Source organism: Miscanthus floridulus, chromosome 10 (genome assembly GCF_019320115.1).
Source record: "Miscanthus floridulus cultivar M001 chromosome 10, ASM1932011v1, whole genome shotgun sequence".
In the NCBI taxonomy this organism is placed as follows: Eukaryota; Viridiplantae; Streptophyta; class Magnoliopsida; order Poales; family Poaceae; genus Miscanthus; species Miscanthus floridulus.
In genome coordinates, this window is record NC_089589.1 from 74,065,881 (window position 1) to 74,093,192 (window position 27,312).

Sequence of the window (27,312 nt, forward strand, 5' to 3'; positions counted from 1 at the left end):
TCAGTGGCTCGCGCGTCGTGCCAAGTCCTTCGTCGCTATTGAGGGGGAGCTCTACAAGTGAAGCCACACTAGGATCCTACAGCGCTGCATCCCCATCGAACAAGGGAAGCAGTTGCTGAGAGATATCCATGGTGGAGTCTATGGGCACCATGCTGCACCTAGGACCCTGATCAAAAATGTGTTCCGATAGGGCTTCTACTGTCCAACTGCAGTAACTGACACTGAACAAATTATGCACACCTACGAAGGGTGTCAATACTACGCTCGGCAGACCCACCTGCCAGCCCAAGCACTCCAAACAATCCCCATCATGTGGCCATTCGTGGTCTGGGGGCTTGATATGGTCGAACCTCTCAAGAGAGTGTTAGGGGGCTATATGCACTTGCTTGTTGCTGTGGACAAATTTACAAAGTGGATAGAGGCATGGCCGATCTTCATGATCAAGTCCGAGCAAGCCGTGCTATTCTTCCTTGACATCGTCCATTGCTTTGGAGTCCCAAACTCCATTATCACAGACAACGGCACGCAGTTCACCGGGAAAAAGTTCCTTCGATTCTACGATGAATACCACATCCACGTCGATGGGGTCGTCGTGGTGCACCCCGCATGAATGGGTAGGTCGAGCGCGCTAACGACATGGTCCTACAAGGCCTCAAGCCTAGGATCTTCAACCGGTGGAACAAGTTTGGCGAACGATGGGTCGTGGAGCTCCCCGCGGTGCTCTAGAGCCTAAGGATGACCCCAGCCGGGCCACTAGCTACACACCCTTCTTCATGGTCTATGGTTCTTAGGCTATCCTCCCGACCGACCTCGACTATGGAGCGCCGAGGTTCAGGGCATACAACAAGCAGGGAGCCAAGGCGTCCATCGAGGATTCCATGGATCAACTCGACGAGGCGCATGATGTTGCCCTCCTCTGCTCAGCTAAGTACCAGCTGGCATTACGCTGGTACCACAGCCATCGAGTGCAGGGTTGGGCCTTCAACGTCGAGGACTTGGTACTCCGCCTTGTCCAGAGAAACAAAAACCATCACAAGCTCTCTCCATCGTGGGAGGGACCATACGTCATCGCAAAAGTGCTCCGACCCAGCACCTACAAGTTCAAGACCATCGACGGCAAGGTCTTTGTCAACGCATGGAACATCGAGCAGCTATATTATTTTTACCCTTAGCATATGCATGTACCCATGAAAACTAAGAACGGTGTTTTTGAAATACAAAAATGCTTTCTTTCTTGCTATCTCATCCTTGATCCTTAGTGACACCCGACCCTAGCAACGGCACGGGGCTGAGCCTCACTCGGGGGCTGATAAGCGCATACCTATTCAGAAACAATTGTTGTGCCCAACCACTTCTCACGTTAAGATCTAAAAGTGAGAGCTATGGAAATGAACACTGAGTAAAGTTGGTCGGACTATAAGGAACCTATGCCCCAGCGGCTACGGTATTCTTGCTCACCAGCGTGATCAGGGTTCTTTCACCCGTGCCTTAAGCTTTGTAGCCTTAACAACGAAAGGGGTTGGAATACAGTAACCTTTTTATAACACAAAAAGAAAAAAGTACCCAAAAGTTTGTTTGACCAAAACAAAAGAACTAAAACTTGTTCATTTATTACAAGACCACCACTTCGTTTATCTAACTAACTAATTTTTTGGGGGGGTGATCTTATCCTCTATTTTGGCAATTAAGTCCTATGCTAGAGGGGCCACCGCCTTCTTGATGTCCTCCAGCTCAGCGTCGAAGTAGCTGGGCGTGAAGCCTTGGCTCATCATTGCTAGATCGATGTTCTCATAGTGAGAGCAAGGGATCATGAACGACCGATTGACGCCAAAGTGGAGCGTGCCCCTCACAATGTTGTGCGCCCAATCCATGATCTGGACAATGTGAACTGCAAGCGAGCTCGTCTCTTGCACTGGGGCTAGCTTGAGGTCGCTGCAGACCAGCTAGATGGCGACGCACAGGGCATCGTGCACTTCGCTCTCATTTAGGAGGGTGGCCTTCACCTTGTCGAGCTCCTTCTCTAGACCATGGCTCTTAATCATGTTTGCCACAAGTTTGTCGTCGAGACCTGTCCAAGTCACATACCGACCGTGTCAAAAGGCCTACCACAGATTCCTAGGAGAAAGACAACAAGGGAAACCAGAGGCTTACCATCCATGTCTGCCCGAAGCCTGCACACACCTCATCGTGCTACCGAGTCACCTCAGCCTCCAGGCATCGGACCTCTTCCTGGCGCTGACTGACCTCTGTGGTGAGCCTGGTGGACACGCCCTCAGCCACAACCTTTAGGTCCCCCTCCCCCTCAAGGAGGTTGATCCGCTGCTAGGCATCAGTGCGCTCTAGGCAATCCAAGGTACACTTCGTGTGGAGCCCCTCTATGGCCTAGATCAAATCGTCCCGCTCCTTCCGTAGCCGCTAGGCCTCCACGGCGTCCATGCACGCCCTCTCGATCAGAGCCATGAGCTTCTCCCTGGCCTCGCGGGCATCATTGTGATCATCCTTCTCCCTAACTCAGAGGTCGGATAGCTCCCGGGTGGTGGGGGCAAGCTCAGCCACCTCCTGACGAGCGGCAGTGAGCTATGGGGCCAGCCCCTCACTCTGTCGTGTCTCTTCAGTGAGGCGGTCCCAGACATCCTTGTCGCGATGAAGGAATTGGGACTTCTCCCGGGTGCGGACCATAAGGGACTACGGAGAGGACAAGACTTAGAGGCGTGGAAAGGGAAAATGAGGGTCAAAAACATGGCCATATCATACCTGGCCAACCAGGGTGATGACATCACGCAACAAGCTCAACATGGTGGTCAGGGCGTGAACCACGCTCCCAACCTCCATGTGGACGCTCCCCCATTCCGTCTCCTCCGTGGCATCGTTGAGGGCAAAAAGCGTCGCCCTTGGGTCCTGCTGGTCTGCCCACCGGATCTGGGATCCTCCCCACGCGTACAGGTCGCCGCCCAACTGGACCAGAGACTAGGATGGCTCCACGCCAATCCCAAGTGGCGCCGACCCCTCTTGCGGCAGCAACTCCTCCGGAGTGGCCCCTCCGGTGGTAGAGGCGGCAGGTGACATGGATGCGGAGGCCTGTCCCATCGCCACATCCGCTAAGGACACCTCGGGTGCACCCTCTTCTATCTGCCCCGCCACAGATGCGCCCACCTCATGGACAACGACTTCAATTGCGCCATCTCTGCCTATGATGTCGTAGCCGCACCCGGCTACACCATGTCTGCCACAGACGCCTCGAGTGCGTCCTCCTCCATCCACCCCATTGGGGAGGCGGCTACCCACACAAATGATGGCTCTAGCTATGCCTCTTCCGCATATGACATCGTGGCCACACTCGGCCATGCCACGTCCACCATGGGTGCCCTGAATGCGCCCTCCTCCGTCTGCTCTCCCATGGACGCAGTCATCGGTTGTGCCTTCCCGGTCGATGCCATGGCCACCCCAGCACCACTCCCACTCACCACCGTCTCCTGGCACATCTACCGAAGGGTGAGGCTCTTCTTCAGTGCAAGCCTTAGGAGAGTCCTGCGTCCTCCGACGCTACAAAGGACATGACGGTCAGTTTATGACAAAAATTCGTTAGAGCAAAAGGACAAAAAAACTCTTAATTCACCTCGATGCCACCGGGCGATGATGTTTTGGGGCTGGCTTGCCCGACCTCGGCTATTCCTTATCGACACGATGCCGCTTTGAGCCCTCCCTCTGCTCGGAGGGTCTGGATAGAGCGGAGCGGCCGGTTCTCACCGACTACGGGGGTGCCGTGGAAGGCCCAGATGAAGCGGAGCGGCCGGTTCCCACTGACTCCGAGGGCACTACGGAAGGCCCAAACGGAGCGGGGTGGCTTGATTCCACCGGCTCTGGGGGTGCGTCCTCCCCCTCTTGCCTCGGGGCATCCCATGGGAAAGGCCCCACCTACGGCAAGGACTGATCCTCATCCCTGCCGCCCAGTTCATCCTATTGAACAAGCGACCCAAAACCGTTGCCTTCTTCTTCTTCTTCTTCTTCCTCTTCCTCTTCCTCTTCCTGCTCCGAACCCTGCCACCGCTTTCCTCGGTTCAGCCTCGCCCGCTGCTTCGCCCGCCACCTCGCCTTCTTATCGCCCTTCTCCTTCTTCTTCTTCTCGTCCGTGGCATGGTTCGTCGCCCTCATGGCCGCGTGCTCTGGCAGCAGCATGATGGAGGCCTAAAAGCCCAACCCCACCGGTAGCTCGACAAAGCCCACGTTTGGTCACATCTCAGGATGTCCTAGGATTAGGAACATGGCATCGGACTCCTCCATCGCCACCTTGATGCGCTGCGCGACCTCACTATCATGGAGCGGCCCCTGAGCGAGCACTGTCCCATTGAGCTACGCACCAGGCATCATCCCATACAGCGGGAGGGCGCACGCCATCAGCGACGTCACCCTCCTCGCGTGATATGCCCTGATGACACTAGCCCCACGAAGGCTGTGGCTCTTCAGGAACACGATGGCATTAAGGATATCGCGCATCCTCTTATTTTCCTTCTCGAGAGGTCCCCATGACCACACCTGCGGCGCCTCTTTGATGATACGTCCAGTGAAATCTGGCAAGGGGGCAGCGGCGGTGTTCTTCACATAGAACCACTACGCATGCCACCCCTTGTTGGACCTTGACAGCTGGCAAGGCATGTACTCGGTGGACCGTTGACCCCAGAGGTGGATGCCCACGTAGCCCATCGGCACCGGCAAGTCCCCAGCTCTATCCCTCTTCTTAAGCAAGGAAATGGAGAAGAAGTACATCCATAGTTTGAAGAGGGGTTCGATCCCCAGGTACCCCTCGCACAGCACGATGAAGGTCGCGATGTGCTAGATCCCATTGGGGTTCAAATGCTGCAGCTCAATCTGGTAGTGGTGCAGCAGTCCCTAGAAGAACGAATGGGGAGGAATCATGAGTCCATGCTCGTGGAAGGGCGTGAAGGACACGACATAGCCATTGAGCGGCACCGGCGCCTCCTCGCAACCGGGCACGAGCCACTCCACCATGTTGGTCCTCCCACAGAGACGACCACGCTTGATGAGGCCGTCTATGCGCATGTGGGTGATGTCAGAGCGATACCATGACTCCATGGGAGGCAAGGGTGGAAGAACGAGAGCTACGCTGGCAGAGGAAGAGCGAAGGCAATAGATCCAAATGCTAGCGGTGGAGAAGCGAAGAAGGCGAGGCTACAGTTAGGCGTATCAAAAGATGAAGGGAAAGGCCGCTATTTATAAGGGAAGGTGGAGCGAGAGGCGAACCGTCCGCCTAGATCTACGTGCCCACCACGCCTCGTCACATCGCCTCTCCAAGAAACAAGCGCACGCCACCTTTGGCCGCTCCCTCGATGGACACGCCGGATGATGGTTCGCCCCATTCGATGGGCTAGAACCTCCACAGGTAAGGAGGGATACGGAGCTAAAAATGCTCCCACGGCCCATTTAGGCCCAGGAGTTCAAAGGTTGGCCCACCGATGGGTTCACAACCGCTCTGGGGCGCCTTTAGAGTGAGGGGTGGAAAGGGATGGGCCCGCTAGCGGCCAGTACCTAGGTGCACGAGCGTCGCAGGCATCCCAGCTCACGTTCGAGTCTTGGTTGGTTCATAGTCCATGGTTTTTCCTCGAAGAAAGGCAGCGGGCCCTTGGGACCGGTCGAATGAACCCATGAACTATATGGATTGGCCGCCAAGAATCTAGAGTCAGTCACCAGCTAACCCATGCTAGACCCTCATAAATGGGAAGGCGAGGCCCCACTCAGACTAGCCCGTTAACAGCTCACCGAGCACCATGATTCATCCATCGAGGAAAATGTGGCATGGCTTAGCCCCTCTGTTTTATCGAAAAATGCATGAGGGAGGACGATCATAAGATGAGCTGACCCCTCGACAGGACCCCTGCTACGTGTGGGGGCTCGAGGGAAGTTGGACACATAAGGAGACCGGATACGTGGTCACATGATGATGGTGGATCGATTGGATCCTAGGGAGAGATCGAAATCAAGAGAAATCTTTTCCGGTCCACCGAATCCCACAGCTACATGTTCCCAAGGAGTCCGATCATGATAGAAGGGAATCGCAACCCTACCAAGACACCCTGTGGGCTATGAAGGGAGACCGAGGCCCTCAGAGTCCTCCCGCCTAAAAAAGCCTCCAAAGGAGTATTCTACTCCTCCGTAGGCTCGGGGGCTACTGTCGTGTGTCGATATTAGGGATACCCAGAGGAAGGAAATTAACGGCCACGAACGTTAATTTGCCTGGATGATCCAAGACATAAGAGGGCGTGGGCCCCGTCTCGCCAGACCCCAAGGGCACGGGCCCCGTCTCGCTAGACACCTCGGGCGCAGGCTCTATCTCGCTCTACCCCAAGGACACAGGCTCTGTCTCGCCAGACCCCTCAGGCGCAGCTCTGTCTCGCCTGACCCCGAGGGCATGGGCTCTGTCTCGCCAGACACCTTAGGCGTGGGCTCCATCTCGTCCAACCCCGAGGGCGTGGGCTCCGTCTCGCCAGAACCCTCGGGCACGGGTTTCGTCTCGCCCGACAGGGATCCATATCGCCCCCAACCACTACGGGTCTAAGAGTACGACCCTAGGGTCAAACTTCTGACACTAGGAGTGAAGCGGGCATGTCTTGACGTGACCCGTGGCCACGACTGGCCATGACTAGGGGATCACGTCGCTAACAGTGTCGGGCGTGCTGACGCTGTGCTGCCTAATCCTCGTACGGCTTCTGATAGGAGTGCCTATTGACCACACTGCCCGCCGGAACGGAGTGGAGCGCCGCGACCAGCTGACGACCACTACTACACAAATGATTTTGCGCGACACCCCCCCAGAGGCCACCGAGGCGGGCACCTATTTTTACCCGTCACGGTAAATGCCACGGTTTACCTAGGCGGGCATTTTTTATTTACCACGGCAAGCTTTTTTGCCCGCCACGGTAAATCGATTTACCATGGCAGACGTCTTAAGATGTCCGCCATGAAAAATACCCTATTTCCTGCGGTGGACATCTTAAGACGTCCGCCACGATAAATCGATTTACCGTGGCGGACGCCTTAAGATGTCCGCCACGGAAAATACCCTATTTTCCGTGGCGGACATCTTAATACGTCCGCCACGGTAAATCGATTTACCGTGGCGGACGTCTTAAGATGCCCGCCGTGGAAAATGTATAGCCATCTCCAATATAAACCGAGGCCCTCGCACCATCGTCGCCGCCTCCCCCACTCTCTCTCTCTTAGCTCCCCGCCTCCCCCACTCTCTCTCTCTCAGCTCTCCGCCTCCCCCACTCTCCCTCTGCCTCCCTCTACTCTCCCTCGATGCAGGCAGCGGCGCGCGGTGCAGCTCTCCTCCATAGCGCCGCCCCCTACAGCGCCGCACGCGGGACGATGGCGATGGCTGCGCCCTCCTCCTCCCCCATGGATCCTCCATGAACGACGACGGCGCGGGGCTAGGGTTTCAAATCTAGTGAGTTCATCTCCCTCTTCCTCTCCATCTCCCTCTTCCTCTCTCCATCTCCCTCACTCCTCCCTCTTCCTCTTTCCAGATCCGGCGACGGTGACCTCTTCCTCCACAGATCCGGCGGTGGCGACCTCCTCCCCCACGGATCTGGCGGCTGCACCCTCCTCCTCCGTGGATCTGGCGGTGGATCTCCACCACGGCCACGACGCTGGGACCTCCACCACGGCGGGCAAGGACGCATCGCCGGTGGGCTCGCCAGTGGGCTCGAGAATGGGCTCACCGGCGGGCTCCTGATTTTTTTTATTTTTTTAAAATGATTAACCGCAGCGGGCATCCTAACGTGCCCGCCGTGGTAAAAGTATATTTACCGCGGCGGGCACGTTACACCGCCCGCCGCGGTAAATCGATTAACCGCGGAGGGCAAGGCCGCCCGCCGCAGTTAAGCCACGATTTACCGTGGCCTCTAGGCCGCGGCGGACGGCTTTGCCCGCCGCGGAAAACCAAAAATGCCTGGCTCCAGTAAAGTTTGTGTAGTAGTGGACGCCTGCGTATAGCGCCAGTGACGAACAGGGCCACGACGTGGAGCCGTCCCCGTCATCATCTATAGGACCAGCGGGACCCGCATAAAGGAGATGAAGGACGCCGCGACCCTGGAGGCCTTCTTCTCCCTCCCTTTTCTCTCTTTCTCTCTCTGTAACTTGCGCCTTCCCCTTCACCTATAAAAGGGGAAGCAGGATGCCCCATGATAGGGAGGAGCACACGGCTGAGCAGCTGAACAAACTCTCAGCACTTTTCAATCCTTCCACCAGAGACCGGGGATCCGCTCCCTCTCTCACCCATCTGTAACCCGTACTACAGACAGTGCCGGTAACACGAGCAGCAGCAGACTGGACGTAGGTACGTTCTGTCCGAACCAGTATAATCCTTGTGTCCTCCGAGCACACCATCCGAGCCAGACGCGCAAACTAAAAATTTACTAGCCGGTGATCCGAAACACCGACAGATATGTTAATTTGTATGGAACCAAATCGTTAATCTTGGTCATATTAAATGATTTATCCAGTGAATAAAAGTTAAAAATATTAATCAAATACTTGTATACAGTTCTAACAGAAACCGTGAAACAGAGGAAGTGATGTGTTGCATCCATAAGTCTAGAGTAAAACTAAAAACATAAAATGAATTACCCTTTTCTGCCCGGGACTTTTTTTAATCATTTTTTCTTTTAGTATTACTGGTCATGAACACAAGGATATTTGCCCCATTTACTTATCCATTCCGTGCTTTACAATTATTATGTGATAATTAATATAGACATGTACTAGCTGACAAATATAATAAGAACTAATCTTCATTTTTCTTGGAAAAGAACAAAGATATAGCCCATCTTAAGATATGAAATTATTCTTCCAGTGATGAAAAGAGAAAGTGATGCCAACTTGCTTGCAATAATAACTTCACTTCATTCTTCACCCAAAATGTGCTTGTATGAAACAAATCAAGGAATTTCTTATCCTTATCAAGTAGTAAGCTCTTTAATAATTTGCAAATAGTTTCATTTTCAACCTCACATAAAAATACAAAATTTGGATCACTGATCACTTTATTTGATTGACCAAATTAACGACAAGTGTATGGCCCTGAAAAAATAAAGTTAAAGTAGATACAAAATTTACACATGTATGAATCAGGGTTGTATAAAATGGAAAAAAGGTCCAATTACTCCCCTAGATAGGAACATCGTTCTGGTAACACCTAAACTAATTTTTTGTTCAATTTACCCCTCTAGATCTTTTAGTTGATCCAAGGTAACACTTATTATTATTATTTTTGTTTTTCAGATATAATTTCAATTTTAAGTTCAACTTTTATAGGGTTATATAGAGCATCGTAATTTATTTTAGAGAAAAATATATATTATGATCTTTTCTCATTTTTTATATCTTAGGCATCTATGCAAAATTAACCCTGCCGATACATGACTATAAATAAATTATGATGAAAAATGATATATTTTTCTAATATATATATAAGTTATGATATTCACTATCATCCTACAAATTTCAACTTCATACTCAACTTGAACGTGGACAAACAGAAAAAGAATCAAATCCTAATATTAATGGGTAGGTTGGACCAACTGAAAAATCAAGAGTAGAGCAATGAATTGAACAGAAATCCTAAAATTAGTGGGTAGGTTGGACCAACTGAAAAACCCTAATTAATTTGGATTTTTTTCCTTTAAAATTGAAGTATTCACAATGTTGAGTCACACAATCAAAGCTAGTACAGCTACAACAGTTGACAAGATTGCAACCAGGGCTACAGTTATAATAATCAATGAGATGCTGACAGTAGTTTATTTTTTATTATATGGGTCCTCGATGTCCCACCACTGGGGAAAGTTTGGTTGCCGAAATTTTTGGCAAAACAATACTGTAGCGTTTTCGTTGTTATTTGGCAATTAGTGTTCAATCATAGTTTAATTAGGCTTAAAAGATTCGTCTCGTGGATTTCGTCTAAACTGTGTAATTAGTTTTATTTTTTATTTATATTTAATGCTTCATGCATGCATCCAAAGATTCGATGTGATGAGAATCTTGAAAAATTTGGGAGGGAACTAAACATGGCCCAGGAAGCTTGGGTACTGTGCAAAGTCATGTGCAAGAAGAAACCAGGATGTGCCAACTTCAAGGCAAGAAGCCCAGCCACTGATTGTCATGGCACTACGACAGCCTCATCACCACCACTGCAAACTCTCATGGGCATCACACTAGCGCAGGTTCAGGCTGCCATGGCAATGCCAAGGACCAGCCTCAAAACCACCACAGCAAACTGTCATGAGCAAGAAGAAATCAGGTTGACACTGCAAAATAGTTGCAGCAACAACATTGTTGTCGATGGTGCTCAGCAACCAAGCTACCTTCCTGTGGTCACAGACAATGCCAAGGGCCAGCCTGATGAAATGGGAAGCTACACTGATCCTACTATAAACTGTGACAAGGATTTGCTCACGGTATTGTTGAGAGATCTGGGAGGTGAGGTGGTGCCAAGCCTGCCACTTGAAATGGATGCATCGGTGAGCTCGACCTGGATGATGAATCACTTCTTGGGAAAATTACCGAAATGTCGGAAGCTGGTATATTGGCACTTTGTTTGATCATATATCGTACATAACATATATGTTAGACATAATCCTGTTTTGATAGTTCTTGCATGCATGTCATGTGTGTTCATGTCGCACGAGTGAATGAACATCGTGGGTGTATTGTACTGTATGTATACTGCATTTAGGAGCTTTGAAGTTATGTTGTACTAGCATCCAAGTACATGTTAGTAAGGTCAGTCTCAGTGGGGTTTTATCATAGTTTTATGGGCATTAAATAGGCTGATGTGGCACCGTATTGATGAAGAGAGAGACGATAAGAGTTTCATAGGAGTAGAGAGAGTTTCATGGGGATGAAACTCTTCTGCACTATTTCTAAAATATGGATGCATTGATAACAGGGCCATGAAGTCCCCATTGAGACTGGCCTAAGGCCAGGAGTTGTGCCTAGAAAGAAGAGCCGGCATGCAAGGTGTTAAAACAAAGGGCAGATTAAGTTTGTAATCAAGAGGGACAAAGTATAGAAACAAAGACACAAGTTGTGTAGTCGATCGTGTCAATAGCTGTGTTCTTGTCGATGTGTATTACTTCTCTTCTAAGGCTAGTGCGTATGTTTTATTCCACCCTTGTTAGGTCCAGTAACATGTATGGGTGGGGCATTTTTTTGAGGTTTTCTCGATCTGCGTGAGAAACTCTTCTTCTTAAACCGGAATACCCGGTGTTGTCTAGCCACCGCGGATCAGGTTTTTTATTTGTTGATCAGGCGGTATATCTTTTATTTCATCGAGCTGCAAATTTTTTTTTAACTAGGAGCAATAATATCTAAAATGTATAAAGTGAATAATTTATAAGTCGGCGAGCACATTTTTCAAAATGAGTCGTTACCAAGAAATCCTCAGGTCCTATTGTTAAGAAAAGCGAATTACTATTCTCATTAGGGCTTTACTGTGGTACCCCAAATGACTACGAGCCGTTCATCCAATGAGATCGGATGGTTAGTATGATATATTACTTCCTAGAAGGTAATATGTGAAATATTAATTAATTTATTTATTAATTTGGTAAAATATGATAAACAAGGAAAGTATAGATATAAAAATCTTTTTTTCTAGATCTATTTGATATGGTAAATCCTTTTACTTTGCAACTTTGATCATTGCATAATTTGATTAGTATATACTACCATAATAGCTAATGTACGTAACATAATTTGATTATTTTTTGAATTCAACATAATTTGATTATTTGATTAGCATGTAACTTTTTTGTTCCCCTGTACGTGATAGCTACATGTTTTAGCGTGTTTCGTTCCCAATGTTCATTAGTTGACATGCAGCATGTTTTAATTTAGATGATCCCCTTAATTATATAATATAATTTTAATTGAGTTAGCATAACGCATACCCTTTGACTACATAACATGTTGATGTCTAACATATTTTAGAACGCCAAAATTATTTAAGACTCAATTAACGCGTTTAGTTACCAATTTTTTTTTTTTTTTGTAGGTAACATGCCTCCTCGCTGCCTTGTGCCGGTACACTGTGCACCGATGGGAAGAGGACCGCTTTTTTCTAATCACGGAGGCAAGTGTACCCCCACTTCCGTGTTTGTCCCGGTAATTACTGGATTTTAGAGATTTCTCTCTCATTTATTAGGTTATTTATTTGTTTGTTTAATTTATAAAATCTAACAAATCAATTGCTCAGATTGCTTCGGTTACTATTACCTCCTGGCTGGTAATAGTTGTACCGTAGCATTGCCATTCTCATTAACAGCATTCAACCATCCGGGCAATCATATGTTTTATCGTTGTTAGGGGATCAGAGCGTGATCCTTGTATAATAATTTGCGGAGCATTCCTTTTATACCATGAGTGTAACAACCAGCAACATCCAAATTCAGTCATATACTAGTACAGAAACGGTTCCACTGAGTTATCTGTTTTTTTTCACTCGTGGTACATAAACATAGGTGCGGTACTGTTTTTTGTGTGTGTGGGTGGGTGGGGTTTGGGGGGGGTTGATGGGATGCCCTATTACAAGTGGAAGTTCTCTTAATGCACCCGCCACTAGAAATCTGATTCAAAATGACGCATATAAAAAATTGAAATTGATAATTTTTCATATGAAGTTATAGATGAGCATAAATTTTATATCAAAATTGTAGAGCTCGATGAGCTTTGCCACTAACTGAAATTTTCATTTGAAATTATTTTGTGGCTCAAATAATACTCGTTAGAAGTTCTTAGATATGTATATCTCTTATAAAGCTAATTTCTACTACAAGTCTATCTCAACATACAAACCTTTCGCCACACCATCCTCCACTAACTATCCATATCACCTCTCCACTAATAGCCATGTGTCGGTGTTTTGGATCATCGGCTAGTAAATTTCTAGTTTGCGCGTCTGGCCCGGATGTTGTGCTCGGAAGACACAAGGATTATACTGGTTCGGACAGAACGTCCCTACGTTCAGTCTGCTGCTGCTCGTGTTACCGGCACTGTCTGTAGTAGGGGTTACAGATGGGTGAGAGAGGGAGCGAATCCCTGGTCTTTGGTGGAAGCATTAAAAAGTGCTGAGAGTTTGTTCAGCTGCTCAGCCATGTGCTCGTGCCTATCTCCCTGTGTTGTGTTGCGTTGTGTTCCCCCTTTTATAGAAGAAGGGGAAGATGCACGTTACATCAGAAAAAGAGAAGAGAGAGAAAGAGGGAGATAATCGAGGAGAAGAAGCCCTCTGGGTCCGCCGTATCCTTCTTCTCCTTCATGCGGGTCCCGTCGACACTGTAGATGGTGATGGGGACGGATCCACGTCGGGGCTCCTGTTCACCATTGGTGCCATGCCTCGACGTCATCAGCTGGTCATGGCGTTTCATCCCGTCCCGACGGACGGCGTGGTGAACCGACGTGCCTGTCAGTGGCCGTATGGGGATTAGGCAGCACAACGCCCACGCACCCGTCACTGTTGGTGATGCAAACCCCCGGTGTGGCCTGTCGTGGCCACGGGTCACGTCAAGGCGTGCCCGCGCCCCTTCTGGTGTCAGAGGCTTGACCCAGGCCCACAACTTGGACCCGTAGTGGTTGGGGGTGGTACGGACCCCACCGGGTGAGACAGAGCCCTTGCCCGAGGGGTCGGGCGAGACGGAGCACGTGCCCTCAGCATCAGGCGAGACGACTCCTGTACCCTTGGGGTCGGGTGACACGGGGCCCGTGCCCGAGGGGTCTGGTGAGGCGGAAACCATTCCTTCGGGGTCGGTCGAGACTGAAATACGTCCTTGATTATCTAGGCGATTTGTCGTCCGTGGTCCTCAGATCCCTTCTTTGGGTATCCCTAATATTGATACCCGACACCATGGCACTTCACTAACTTTCAACATGTTATTAATCCAATCTATCTATATCATCTCCACTTAGTTTTATTCTAAATTCTTCATAATTCTCATAGCAACGTGTGGGGTATCTTCTAGTTTTAACGAAAGACATTTTTTGTGAGCTTAAGTCCCCCCTTTGAAAATGATAGTACAGGCGATTGCCTGAGAAAACCGCCATTGAGTTCAAAATGGATGATTCTCATGTTGTTATGAACAATAGCTGTTTAGTACGATGATATATATATATATATATATATATATATATATATATATATATATATATATATATATATATAGATTGAGATGGAGGTTCTAGCTTCTCACACTAGGAAACACACAAATGGTTGTTTTCATAGGAGCAAAGCGTGGCCGTTGGCTCATTCGTGTTGCAAACCTGTGCGAAAAAATATTTTTCCTATTTTCCATGCTATTTTTTCAATTGATTGTGGCACCTAATCCCAAGCACACTCCTCAACCATTTGACACTAAGTATCAAGATGCCAAAGTCAAACCTGATAGTCTATCGAGTTCACCCCAGGTAAGAATGTGAAATGATCCATCTTTTACATCCAGAACCATTTAACAAGTAAATTAACTTACAACATTCTTTGTCCACTTCATACATTATAGGACTTTCTAAATAAATGTTATTACAATGTTACCAGTGTACAGCGGAAGGTAAATACGTCAAAGAACTTGTGTAGATACAAAATAAATGTTTTTGCCTCTAGACAACAAATCTAAGGCCCTCGTTGTGCCCACCAGGAGGGACCCATGAACTTTTTTTGTTTGAAAATAACGTTCCACATGATTATTTACCTTCACTGCAAAGCTAGTCCCTGATGAATCCATTGACACCAAAAAGGTAAAAAAAAAAAGTCATCCTGATCGAGAGCTGGAGGAAGGACCTTTTAACTTTATCATATCATAGGTCTCCTCAGATTCCACTATAAGGATAACCCATTTACCTAACGAGACTGCAATGGAGTCAGCTAGCGCGCAATAAGTCAGAATGCAGAGACTGCCATCTCACGTTTCAATCATGGTATTTATCGATCAAAGTGTTCATGACAGCCTTGTTGTACTACAAGCTTTTATACCAATCCAGCAGTAAGATTGAGCTGAAGCCGCTTGTTTTTTTTTTTTACAATTTACTAGAAAAGTTCCTTAGAAATTACCCTAAGAAACTTTTCTACTAAATTTTTAAATTTATTAGAAAAAATTCTTTCAAAATGAAAGGATACAAACGGTCCCTCAGTAAGTACAGGGACTTTGCTTTTCACTGTGCTGTTGTATTAATTATGCGGCTAACCCACTGCGCTGTCCACTCGTCCGTGGGCTTCACGGATGACGATGAGTCTCCTCGTGGTGTTTGTTACCCCCTCCTAAATTTTATAGTTATTATTCTATCGAATGTTTAATATATATTTAGAGTATTAAATATAGACTAATTACAAAACTAATTACATAGTTTGCGACTAATTTACGAGACGAATCTTTTAAGCCTAATTGGTTCATGATTTGACAATGTGGTGCTACAGTAAAACATTTGCTAATAACAGGTTACTTAGCCTTAAAAAATTCATTTCGTGGAGTACTGACGAATTATATAATTTATTTTTTTATTAGTATCTGAACACCCCATGCAACATCCTCCCGACACATCTCCTAAATTTTAGTCACCGGATCAAACACCACCTAACCCGAGGACGAACTGGTTTCACTGCAGCTGCCTCGTGTCATCAATATTCAATTCTAGTCCTCGTCTCCGTGTGGCTACAAGTTTTGTGCGCCTCTCTTTAATTAGTCCTCCCGTGAAGATGCTGTTATATTGCGAAAAAGAAAGGTTTAGCTAAGAGCAAGCTAGCGTGAATAGATACTAGCTATTCTTATTCGTTCTAAATTATAAGTCGTTTTGCTACGCATCCAGATATAACGTATGTCTAAGCGTATAGCAAAAACTATGTGTCTAAAATAGTCAAGAAGACGCACAATTTGAAACGGAGAAAGTAGTATATTAGGAGGCAGCTGCTATAGAAGATTGATCGAAAGCAAAAAGATCAGCGATTGACATGACTGCATAAAATTGCTACAGTGCGTGATACGAAAATCCTCTTCGTGGGTTAAATAGAGGACTACTAACTGTATATAAAGCAAACAGTAGCCTACATTAGGGCCGGAGCACCTAACCACTCTATATTTGAGGCTTCATAACTTGCTACAGTATGTGATACGCTGCGTCGGAACAGTGTTCAGGTGCCGCTCAGTTACTGTGTACCAACAAAGAACTTTCGAGCGGAGAGAGGGCCCTGCCTGGTTTCATTCAGTGCATGTGCCATGGCCGGTTAATATATAATAAACCCACTATATATATATATATAGCAAAGATGTCGACTTTGGTACCCGTAAGCTACTGCCAACAACTTTCGCTGTTCAGATGTCCTATAAGCAGTGAGCGCCGTAAGCAGTGGGGCTGCGGCCTGCGGGTGGAGAGTGTAAACGCAAAGTACATGAAGCTACAGCACGAGGTGGAGGTGGAGGTGGAGCTTCTGCAAGGGCAGGTGGAGCGCATGAAGCCCCGGAGCAGCAGCCATGCCACAGGCCCATGGACACGTGTGCACCTTCGAGCGGTTTACGACCGACCATGGGAGAGGAAGTCGGTAAAGATGGCTCGGGGTCAGAGAAAACCGACGCTCCGTGGCGGTGATAACCAATTACCACCATACCTTAAAAAGTAGTACAAATTAAATTTGATAAATGATATTCCTGAGTTAAATGACTTATTAAGTATAAAATGAAAGTACTACCAATGGGAATTTTTCAACCATTGTTAAATAGCTCTTATCTTCAAATAATATTCTGATTTTCCCACACACACACGTAAATTGAAATTTTCAGACACCGTACCTTGCTTCAAATAAGTATGTTGTATAACAGGTACTAAAAATATAATGAAAGCAAGGGTAATAAAAGAGATATATTTACGAGACAGCTAACGCCCGGACATCTGGAACGTAGCGTCCATCCGGACGCAGCTCCCACACCCATGCCCAACGCACGCAACTCCCTTCGCCCTGTGCCAAATTCAGCTCCGGAGGCAGCACCTATCCGTTGAAGCTCTGCGCCTGCACCCGACGCCCGCCCGCCTTGAAAGCATCTATGCCCCTAGTTGGGTTTCGGTGATTAATGACAATACGTGATTACTGTGACTAACATGTGTTTTGCAGAAACAATTGAGTTAGGTCACGGTAATAGAGATCGATTGGGCAATCAAGGTTGTCATGCCCCTACGACGGAAATCGTTTCGGTTTTCAAAGGATGGACGACAATGTTAAGGATGGACTAGTTCTAAGTGTTGATTGAAGTTGAAGAGACACTTAAAGTAGTTTAGGACATTGTTTTTTCCTTTGGCCATACTATTAAGGGGGTATGAATAGGTAGCTTGACCTAGGTGAGACTAGTGAGTTAGGTGGGGTGCACACTTGTTAAAACGAGCACTAGGTAGCTCCAAAACAGCCCTATGATCCAATGGAGCAAACTTCATTCACATATGTTCGAGAGTTGGAAGTGAATGGAGAGTCAAATACTGACCGAACGCTGGCTCAGGGTCCGGTCAATCCATTTGACCAAGGTGAAAGTGTCTGGAAGTGACCGGACGCTGCGAGGTCATGGTACCGAACGCTGAGGGCCAGCGTCCGGTCGACTCCAGTAAGGTCCCAAAGAGGGAGAATCCTGATCGGACGTGTCCGGTTAATGCTGACCGGACGCTAATCAGGTTCCGGCTACTGACCGAACGCTGCTCAGCAAGTGACCGGACTCTGGGGGTCCAGCGTCCGGTCGACATCAGTAAGGTTCCAGTGAGGGGAAAACGTGACCGGACACATTCGATCAGTGTTGATCGGACGTTGCCAGCGTCCGATCAACTCTTAACCACTAGAGCTCGGGGTATACTGACCGGTGCGTCCGATCAACATGATTGGAGCATCCGATTACCCCACAGAGGCACATAACGGTTCGTTTTTCAGCCGGTGTTATAAATACAACCTCTGCTCATGTGTGGGGGTACTTTTGCTCATTCCAACAGCTGAGAAACACCTTAGAGAGTGCCAAGAAGAGCAAGGTCCTAGTGAGGTGATTGAGATTTGAGAATCCCAAGGAGAGCCCTCATTAGTGAAGATCAAGAGTAGCAAAGTGTGCATCCACCTTCTCATTAGGCTTGTCGTGGTCAAGTGAGAGTTCATGCTTGTTACTCTTGGTGATCGCCATCACCTAGACGGCTTGGTGGTGATTGGGAGCTTGGTGATCACCCGACGGAGCTTGTGGGTGACCCAACTCAAGTTGTGAGCGGTTGTGGGTGATTCACCGTGACGGAGTGTTGAAGAATCAACCCATAGAGAGCACTTGATCCTTGCGTGGATCAAGGGGGAGCTACACCCTTGCGCGGGTGCTCCAACGAGGACTAGTGGGGAGTGGCGACTCTCCAATACCTCGGCAAAACATCGCCGCGTTCCTCCTTCTCTATTTACTTTGAGCATTTACTTTGAGCAATTCAATTCATGTCTTTACATTCTTAGAATTGCCATACTAGAGTAGGATTGGAACTTATGTTGCTAGTCTTCTATGCAGTAGAACAATTAGATACACTTTTTAGGAACAAGGGGTTAATTGGGCTAACCATAGGATTTAATTATTGCAAAAAAATTTAGAATTAGTCCAATTCACCCCCCCCTCTTGGGCATCTTGATCCTTTCAATTGGTATTAGAGCCTCGTGCTCACGTATTTAGGCTTAAGCACCTAGAGCAAGATGTCTCACGGGGATAGACCTCCTCCTATCTTTGAGGGAGATGACTTTCCATATTGGAAAATTCGCATGGAGGCATATCTAGAGGCTCTAGATGTTGGCATACTTAGAGCCGCCTCACAAGGCTTCCTAAAACCTCGGGATGCTACTAACCTACAAGGCGATGAGGTGAATTATGAGAAGTGGAATACAAAGGCTCGAAACACCATCTTTAGAGCCCTTTACAAAGATGTGTTCAATCGGGCGAGGAACCACAAAGACACCCATGCACTATGGTCGGACGTTTGTGCGCTCCATGAGGGAACTAAGAGTGAGCGTGAGGAACGCTATCATCTCATCATGAAAAAGCTCAACTCTTTTGAAATGCTTCCTAAAGAATGTGCTAATGAAATGTATTCACGTTTAAATGTTCTTGTAGAGGAAGTCAATGGGCTTGGACTCACTCAAATGCAACCATCTGATGTTGTAAGAAAGATCTTGAGTGTCCTCCCCATTGACAAATATGGGCATATTGTGACCATGCTACATCAAGGTGATCTTTCCACCGCTACACCGACACAAATCTTGGGGAAGATCAATGCTCATGAGATGTACATGCACATCACGCCATAAGATGGCTCATCCTCTATCAAGAAGAAAGATAAGGACTTAGCATTCAAAGCTAGCCAAGAGAAGGGCAAGGCAAGACTTGAGTATGAGAGCTCAAGTGATGATGAAGTTGATGATGAAAGTCTTGCTCTCATAGTGAAGAAGACCGCCAAGATGCTAAAGAAGCTCAACAAGAGTGGCATCAAGTTTGATGGCAAGAAGAAGAAGTTCTTCACTAGCTCTAGAAGGAAGCCAATCTCTAAAATGGATTGCTACAATTGTGGAGAACTTGGTCATCTAGCTCACCAATGAACAAAGCTCAAGAAAGACAAGTTCAAGAACAAGAACAAGGGCAAGAAACATGACTCAAGCAATGAAGATAAAGATGAGAAGAAAAAGAACAAGCCATACAAGAAGAGAGATGGCAAGAAGAAGGACTTCCACAAGAAGAAGAAGAGTGGAAAGGCTTACATCATCGGTGATTGGCTCGCGGACATTGATTCATCTAGTGGATCATCCGATGATGAGAGTGACAACGAGAAGGTGGCCACCATTGCTATTGACTCATCATCTTCACCGCCACCACCGCCATCATCCTCTACACACCTATGCCTTATGGCCAAAGGTGAACAAAAGGTATCACATGATGATGATAGTAGTGGTGATGATCATGCTCATTATGATGATAGTGATAGTGATAGCGATGATGATGAATATGAGTCACCTACTTATGATGATCTTGCTAAATTGCTAAAGAAATACACTAAGATCATTATAAAGACTAGAGCTAAAAATAAAAAGCTTGAGATTAAGAATGATTCTCTTTTAGCTAAATGTGAGATAGCTGAAAAGGCTAGTGTTGAGCTTAGAGAAGCAAATGATGCTATGTCATCCAAACTCAAAGAGCTGAAATTTACTAAGAAAGAGCTTAAAGATAAACATGATAAACTTGAGTGGGTGCACAAAGAGCTCATCACTAGCCATAACAAGCTAAAAGATGAATATACTACTCTCAAGATTAATCATGACAATCTTGTTATTGCACAAGAATTTTTACCCAATGAGCCACATGATGGTACTAATGATGTTGTTAAGATTGACATAGCTACATCATGTGATGATTTAATTGATGAGACCATTGAGCAAGGATCTAGTGGCAAAGGCAAGCAAGTGGTTAAGTGCAATGACTATGATGAGTATGTCAAGCTCAAGCATGACAATGAAAAGCTAAAGAAAGAGTTTGAAGAGTTCAAAACCCACAACACCATTGTGCTAGAAACTCTTGATCATGATGGTCACCTAATTCTTGAGAATGAGAAGCTAAAAGAAGAAAACAAGAAACTCAAGGAAGAGAGAAACAATGTTGCACTCAATGAAGATAAAAGTAGTGATGCACTCAAGGAAGAGAACAAGAAGCTCAAGTTGGAAAAAGAGCATCTCAAGATTAGATTGAGCAAGTTCACTAGAGGCAAGTATCTTCAAAGTGAGCTTCTAATGAACACCATCATGAAGATGGATAAAAGTGGCATTGGGTACATGGCAAACAAAGAGAAGAAGGCTCAAGCTCAATAACAACAATCAAAGCCAAAGCCAAAACCAAAGCCAAAGAGATGCTTTGAGTGTGGACAAGAAGGCCACTTTGCTCATGAGTGCCAAACTCTACCACCACAACCATTGCCCAAGCATGCTAGACCTTTTGTCTTCAATGCTCACTACATGCTTAGAAAGGATTCTAGTGGAAAGATGAAAGTGATGTTCTTAGGACCTCTAAATAAGAATAGGCCTAAGAAAATTTGGGTTACAAAGTCACTTGTTGAGAAGGTGAGGGGCCCTCAATAAGTTTGGGTTCCTAAAGCTTGATCTATTGTGTATAGGTGAACTACAAGACTGGTGGAAGTCATTAGGTTGCACACAACATATGACCGGTGATTCTCATATGTTCACCTCACTAGATGAAGAAGTAGATGGGCAAGAAAGAATCATATTTGGAAATAACTCAAAGGGCAAGGTCAAAGGATTGGGCAAAGTGTCAATATCAAATGATCATTCCATCTCCAATGTGCTATATGTTGCTTCATTGAGTTTCAACTTGCTATCCGTTGGACAATTATGTGATCTTGGCTTCCAATGTTTGTTTACCAAGAAGGAGGTTGTTGTATCCAAGAAGGATGATGATCATGTGATATTCAAGGGATTTAGATACAACAACCTATATCTAGTGGACTTCACCTCTGAAGATGCAAACTCGAAGACATGCCTATTCACCAAAACAACACTTGGGTGGCTATGGCATAGAAGACTTGCATATGTTGGGATGAGCTCACTCAAGAAGCTTATGAAGAATGATTTGGTGAGAGGGTTGAAGGATGTGAAGTTTGAGAAGGACAAGCTTTGTAGTGCATGTCAAGCCAGCAAGCAAGTTGCAAATACCCATCCAACAAAAGCTTTCATGTCAACCGCAAGAGTGCTAGAACTCCTTTACATGGATTTATTTGGACCAACAACATACAAGAGTTTGGGAGGAAATCTTTATTGTCTTGTGATTATTGATGATTATTCAAGGTATACATGGGTATTCTTCCTTCATGACAAATCTGAAGTTGCATCTTGCTTCAAGAAGTTTGCTAAGAGAGCACAAAATGAATTTGAAGTAAACCTCAAGAAGATAAGAAGTGACAATAGGAAAGAATTTGACAACACAAACATAGAAGCTTATTGTGATGAAGTTGGAATCAAACATAAAGTCGCCACAACATATACTCCTCAACAAAATGGTGTAGTTGAGAGGAAGAACCGGATATTGATCACTCTTGCAAGAACAATGCTTGATGAGTACAACACCCCCAAAGCTCTATGGGCGGAAGCCATCAACACCGCATGCTATGCATCCAGCCGCCTATTCCTTCAAAAGTTCCTAGGCAAGACACCTTATGAGTTGCTCAATGGGAAGAAGCCGGATGTCTCTTTCTTTAGGGTGTTTGGTTGCAAATGCTACATCTACAAGAAGCGGCAACACCTAAGGAAGTTTCAAAGATGTTGTGATATTGGTTTTCTTGTTGGTTACTCATCAAAGTCCAAAGCATATAGAGTATTTAATCATGCCACCGACTTGGTTGAAGAAACATATGATGTGGAATTTGATGAATCTAACGGCTCCCAAGGAGCACATGAGAATCTTGATGATGTAGGTGATGAACCATTGAGGGAGGCTATGAAGAACATTCCGGTTGGAGACATCAAGCCTAAAGATGATGAAGATGATGTACAAGTGATTGATCCACCTTCTTCATCAAGTGTGCCACAAGATGGTGAAAAAAGATGGGAGAGTAGAAAATGAAGACACTCATGTCTCCCATGAACAAATAGTGGTACAAGCACAAGATGTTGATGCTCCACAACCACCCCCTCAAGTGGTCCATAGAAGAAATACACCTCTACTTCAAGATCATCCACAAGATCTCATCATAGGGAGTCCATCAAAGGGTGTAATGACTCAATCTCAAAAACTTGCTTCATTTATTGCTCATCACTCTTTTGTCTCTTGCTTTGAGCCTACTAAGGTAGAAGAAGCTCTTCAACATCCGGATTGGATAAATGCCATCATGAAGAGTTGAACAACTTCACTTACAATGAAGTTTGGACTCTTGAAGAGTAGCCAAAAGGTGCAAGAGTCATTGGAACAAAGTAGGTGTTCTAAAACAAGCAAGATGATTGAGGTGTTGTTGTGAGGAACAAGGCAAGACTAGTTGCAAAGGGGTTCTCTCAAGTTGAAGGTTTGGATTTTGGAGAAACATTTGCCCCAGTTGCAAGATTAGAAGCCATCCGTATCCTCCTTGCATATGCATCACATCATGAAATAAAACTTTATCAAATGGATGTGAAAAGTGCATTTTAAATAGCTTTATTAATGAACTAGTCTATGTTGATCAACCTCCCAGGTTTGAAGACCCTAGATATCCTAATCATGTTTATAGGTTGTCCAAGGCACTATATGGGCTTAAGCAAGCCCCAAGAGCTTGGTATGAGCGCCTTCGGGACTTCCTCATTGAGAAGGGCTTCATCATTAGGAAGGTCGACACCACACTATTCACCAAGAAGCTTAATGGGCATATCTTCATTTGTCAAGTGTATTTTAATGATATCATCTTTGGATCATCAAATGAAGATTCATGCAAGGAGTTTGGTGAATTGATGTCGAAGGAGTTCGAGATATCAATGATTGGAGAGCTTATATTCTTTCTTGGTTTTCAAGTCAAGCAAATGAGAGAAGGGATTTTCATCTCTCAAGAGAAATATACTAATGATCTTCTCAAAAGATTCAAGATGGATGAATGTAAGCCAATCAAGACTCCAATGCCAACCAATGGACATCTCGACCTAGATGAGGGAGGTAACCCGGTTGATCAAACTCTCCACCGCTCTATGATTGGTAGCTTGTTATATTTGACCGCATCTAGGCCCGACATCATGTTTAGTGTGTGTATGTGTGCTAGGTTTCAAGCTAATCCTAAGGAAACTCATTTAATTGCCGTAAAAAGAATCCTTAGGTATCTTAAGCACACACCAAGCATTGGCCTTTAGTATCCTAAAGGAGCTATATTTGAATTAGTTGGCTATTTCGATTCGGATTATGCCGGTTGCAAAGTTGATAGAAAGAGCACATCCGGAGGATGCCATTTGCTTGGTAGATCACTTGTGTCTTGGTCCTCCAAGAAGCAAAATAGTGTAGCTTTGTCCACTGCCGAAGCGGAATACATTGCTACGGGTGCTTGTTGTGCACAAATACTTTATATGAAACAAACTTTGCTAGACTATGGTGTAGTTCTAGATAAAGTACCTCTTTTGTGCGACAATGAAAGTGCGGTAAAACTTGCAAATAATCCGGTTCAACACTCTCGCACCAAGCACATAGATATCTGCCATCACTTTCTTAGAGATCATGTTGCTAAAAATAATATATCACTAGAAGGTGTAAGGACCGAGGATCAATTGACGGATATCTTTACTAAACCGCTAGATGAGGCAATATTTTGTAGATTGCAGAATGAACTCAATGTGCTTGATTTTAGTAACTTCACTAAAATTTGAGCTTGTGTTGTCCCTTGCATTGCATTGTAATATACAACATGTTTAATGCTTTATAATGCATATAGGGCTTGTCTAACATGGTTAAGATAACCGCCGAAAAGCGTGTGAAGAAGCTTAACATTGGATCAAACTTGACAAGCAACTAGATTTACTTTCAAGTATTGCATTGCATATGCATGATTGTTGTTTGTCGTTTGTCTTTAAATTGCCCTCTTATTGCCTAATTTCTTAAAAAGAATTATAGCCTAAGGTAAAATATTTTGAAAAACTTGAGGGTTTGAGAGAGGTCACTCACATCAGTTCCAATTGGTGTTTATTTGGATCTTATTCATGTTGGGACTTGATTGGGAATAGGCAGCACGAAGGACTTTGAAGATTTGCTGAAGGAGTGACCGGACGCTGCACCAGACTCTGATGTCCAGCGTCCGGTCAGTTCATAGGAGGTGAACAGCTATCGAGCAGGAGTGACCGGACGTTGAAACAATGTTTTCCCAGCGTTCGGTCAGAAGGAGCTTCAGCGTTCGGTCGATCATGAAGACGTCAAGGCTAGGTGACCAGACTCTGGCTGTGTCCGGTCGGTGTCCACTGGACGCGTCCGGTCATGATTATAGAAGAATTGGACCTCTCTGGAATCGATCAGACGCTGGGTGGCAGCGTCCGGTCGCTGCCACCGGAGCGTCCGGTCAGTAGATTTCATGCGATTTCAAGACTCTTTTCTCCTTTCCTTTTTCATCCCATGGGGACCCCTTATAACGCGAGCCATCGTTCCTCTCTTCCTGTATCCACGCCGCAGCAAGCCCTAAGTTGCCGCCTTCTCCGCCGCCATCTGCCCTAGCCGCCAAGCTCACACCGCCGCACCACGCGCCGCCGCCACTCCTGCCCGCGCTCGCCTCAGCGCACGCCGCCTTGCTGCCCAGCTTCGTTCCCGTGCGCCACCTGTAGTTGCTCCCTGCATCGCCACAGCAGCACCACGCGCTGTCGCCGCCCGCAGCTTCTAGCGCCGTCGTCTGTAGCTATCCCCCACGCCGAGCCAGAGCTGCTGTGTGCCTCGCCACCGCCTGCAGCGCCTCCCCGCACCTCTCTGCTCGCCACTGCCGTGCAAACCCTAATGCTGCCGCCGAGCCCCTGTTCTAGTGCCCTAGCTACTACTACTCTCGGCCATCGATTCATCGCATTGCCAATCCTCGCCGACCAGCAACCGTAGCCGATTCGGTGTCCCCCGATCCGTTCCTCCTCTCACCGTTTTACTGTTTCGACAGGTACCAAGCCAGTCGGTTCAATTTTCGTATCTAAATTGCTTGCTTCCTAGGGTTTCGCATCTTTAGATATATTGTATTTATTTGTATATCCTTTCTATTCCATCATGCAGCGAGTCGGTTCTGTTGAGGTGTCAGTGGCAGTTGTCTGTTAACTCGGGGCCAAGCTCGCGAGTACGGAACGAGGCCAAGCCTCAAAAGTGTCAGCGATAGTTGATCTTTGTTAGAGGCAGTTGTTTCTTTGTCAGGGGCAATTGATTCATCTCAGATCCTTCAGATGGCTTGGACAAAGAATGTTAGAGGTGGTCTCGGTGACGAGGATCCGAGGCCCCCCGCCTCACTAGCCTACAGAACCTAAAGGCAAGGCGACCAAGAAACTAGCAGTTAGGAACACAAGTATCTAGATGCAGACACAGCAAGAGCTACCGCAGTTGCAGAGGCCGTAGAGCATGCCGAGAGAGGAGGCGCTCGTAGTGGAGTTTAGATTGCTGATCCACTTTCACAAGAGGCGATGGCTACACTTCAGTGTGTTGAGCATCTTCATGGTGGTCCAGCTGGGACCCTCATGATTGGAGGATGGCATGTTGCCATTGACGAGGTTTAGCCTCAGGGGAAGCCACAGCAACAGCCTCAGCCCGCATAGCAGACTCAGGAGCCTTAGCTAGCTTAGCAGACTCAGGAGCCATAGCCAGCACAGCAGTCTCAAAAGGGTGAGTAGGTCCAGCAGGCCGAGGAGACAGAGCCGGCACCATAGCCACAGTTACGCCACTCTGGTCATACTCATGTCCCAGTTTCACCGAGGCCAGTCACTTAGAGGAGGGGTTCTCGTCCACCGCCTTGACCATAGGGTCCACCTCCAGTGACCCATCTTGACCTGAGGGCCGCCACGGCTAAGCAGGTGCAGCAGCTGAGGTTTGTTGACTTTGAGGTGTGGTTTCCACCTAGGAGGGATGAGAGAGCATCAGAGGAATTCTATACACCCCTACAGGAGGACTTCTACAATGCTTATCTAAACAGTGGAGCAGTCTTCAGACCCCAGAGAGTGTGCAACATAGAGTCTATTGTTGCAGTAGCTGGAGAGCACATTCGCCCCTACCTTGCATATCTACCGAGGCTGACAGATTTGATTGGACGGACCGGATTATATGTTCCATCTTGGGTTCGTCAGTTCTATGCATCTCTCTAGATTGACCCCCACCATAGGTTTATTCACTTTGCATTCGGTGGCAGAGACTATCGGTTGACGAGCACCAGGGTCAGGGAGATTCTCAGGCTTTAGGAGCAGCCAGTCAGGCTCCATGAGGTGTGCTATGGACAAACTGCACCCCCCAGACGCCCTCATGGTGGCATGGTACCCCCTACAGACTTGGTACATCACTGCTTCATAGAGCCTTTTGGTGAGGGTTCGAGGAGGAACCCCAGTGATCTCACGCCCACTGCTCATGTGCTTGAGGCTGTTATGAGGAGGACTTTACTTCCGAGGATGGGATACAGAGAGGGATTGACTTGGATTCAGCTATGGCTTCTCAACTCTCTGATGCAGCAGACAGTCTTTGACATCTAGGATCTCCTTCTGTTAGAGATGGAGGAAACTATAGCTGAGGGCTTCAAAGGTCACAGGTAGCTACCCTATGCTCACTGGGT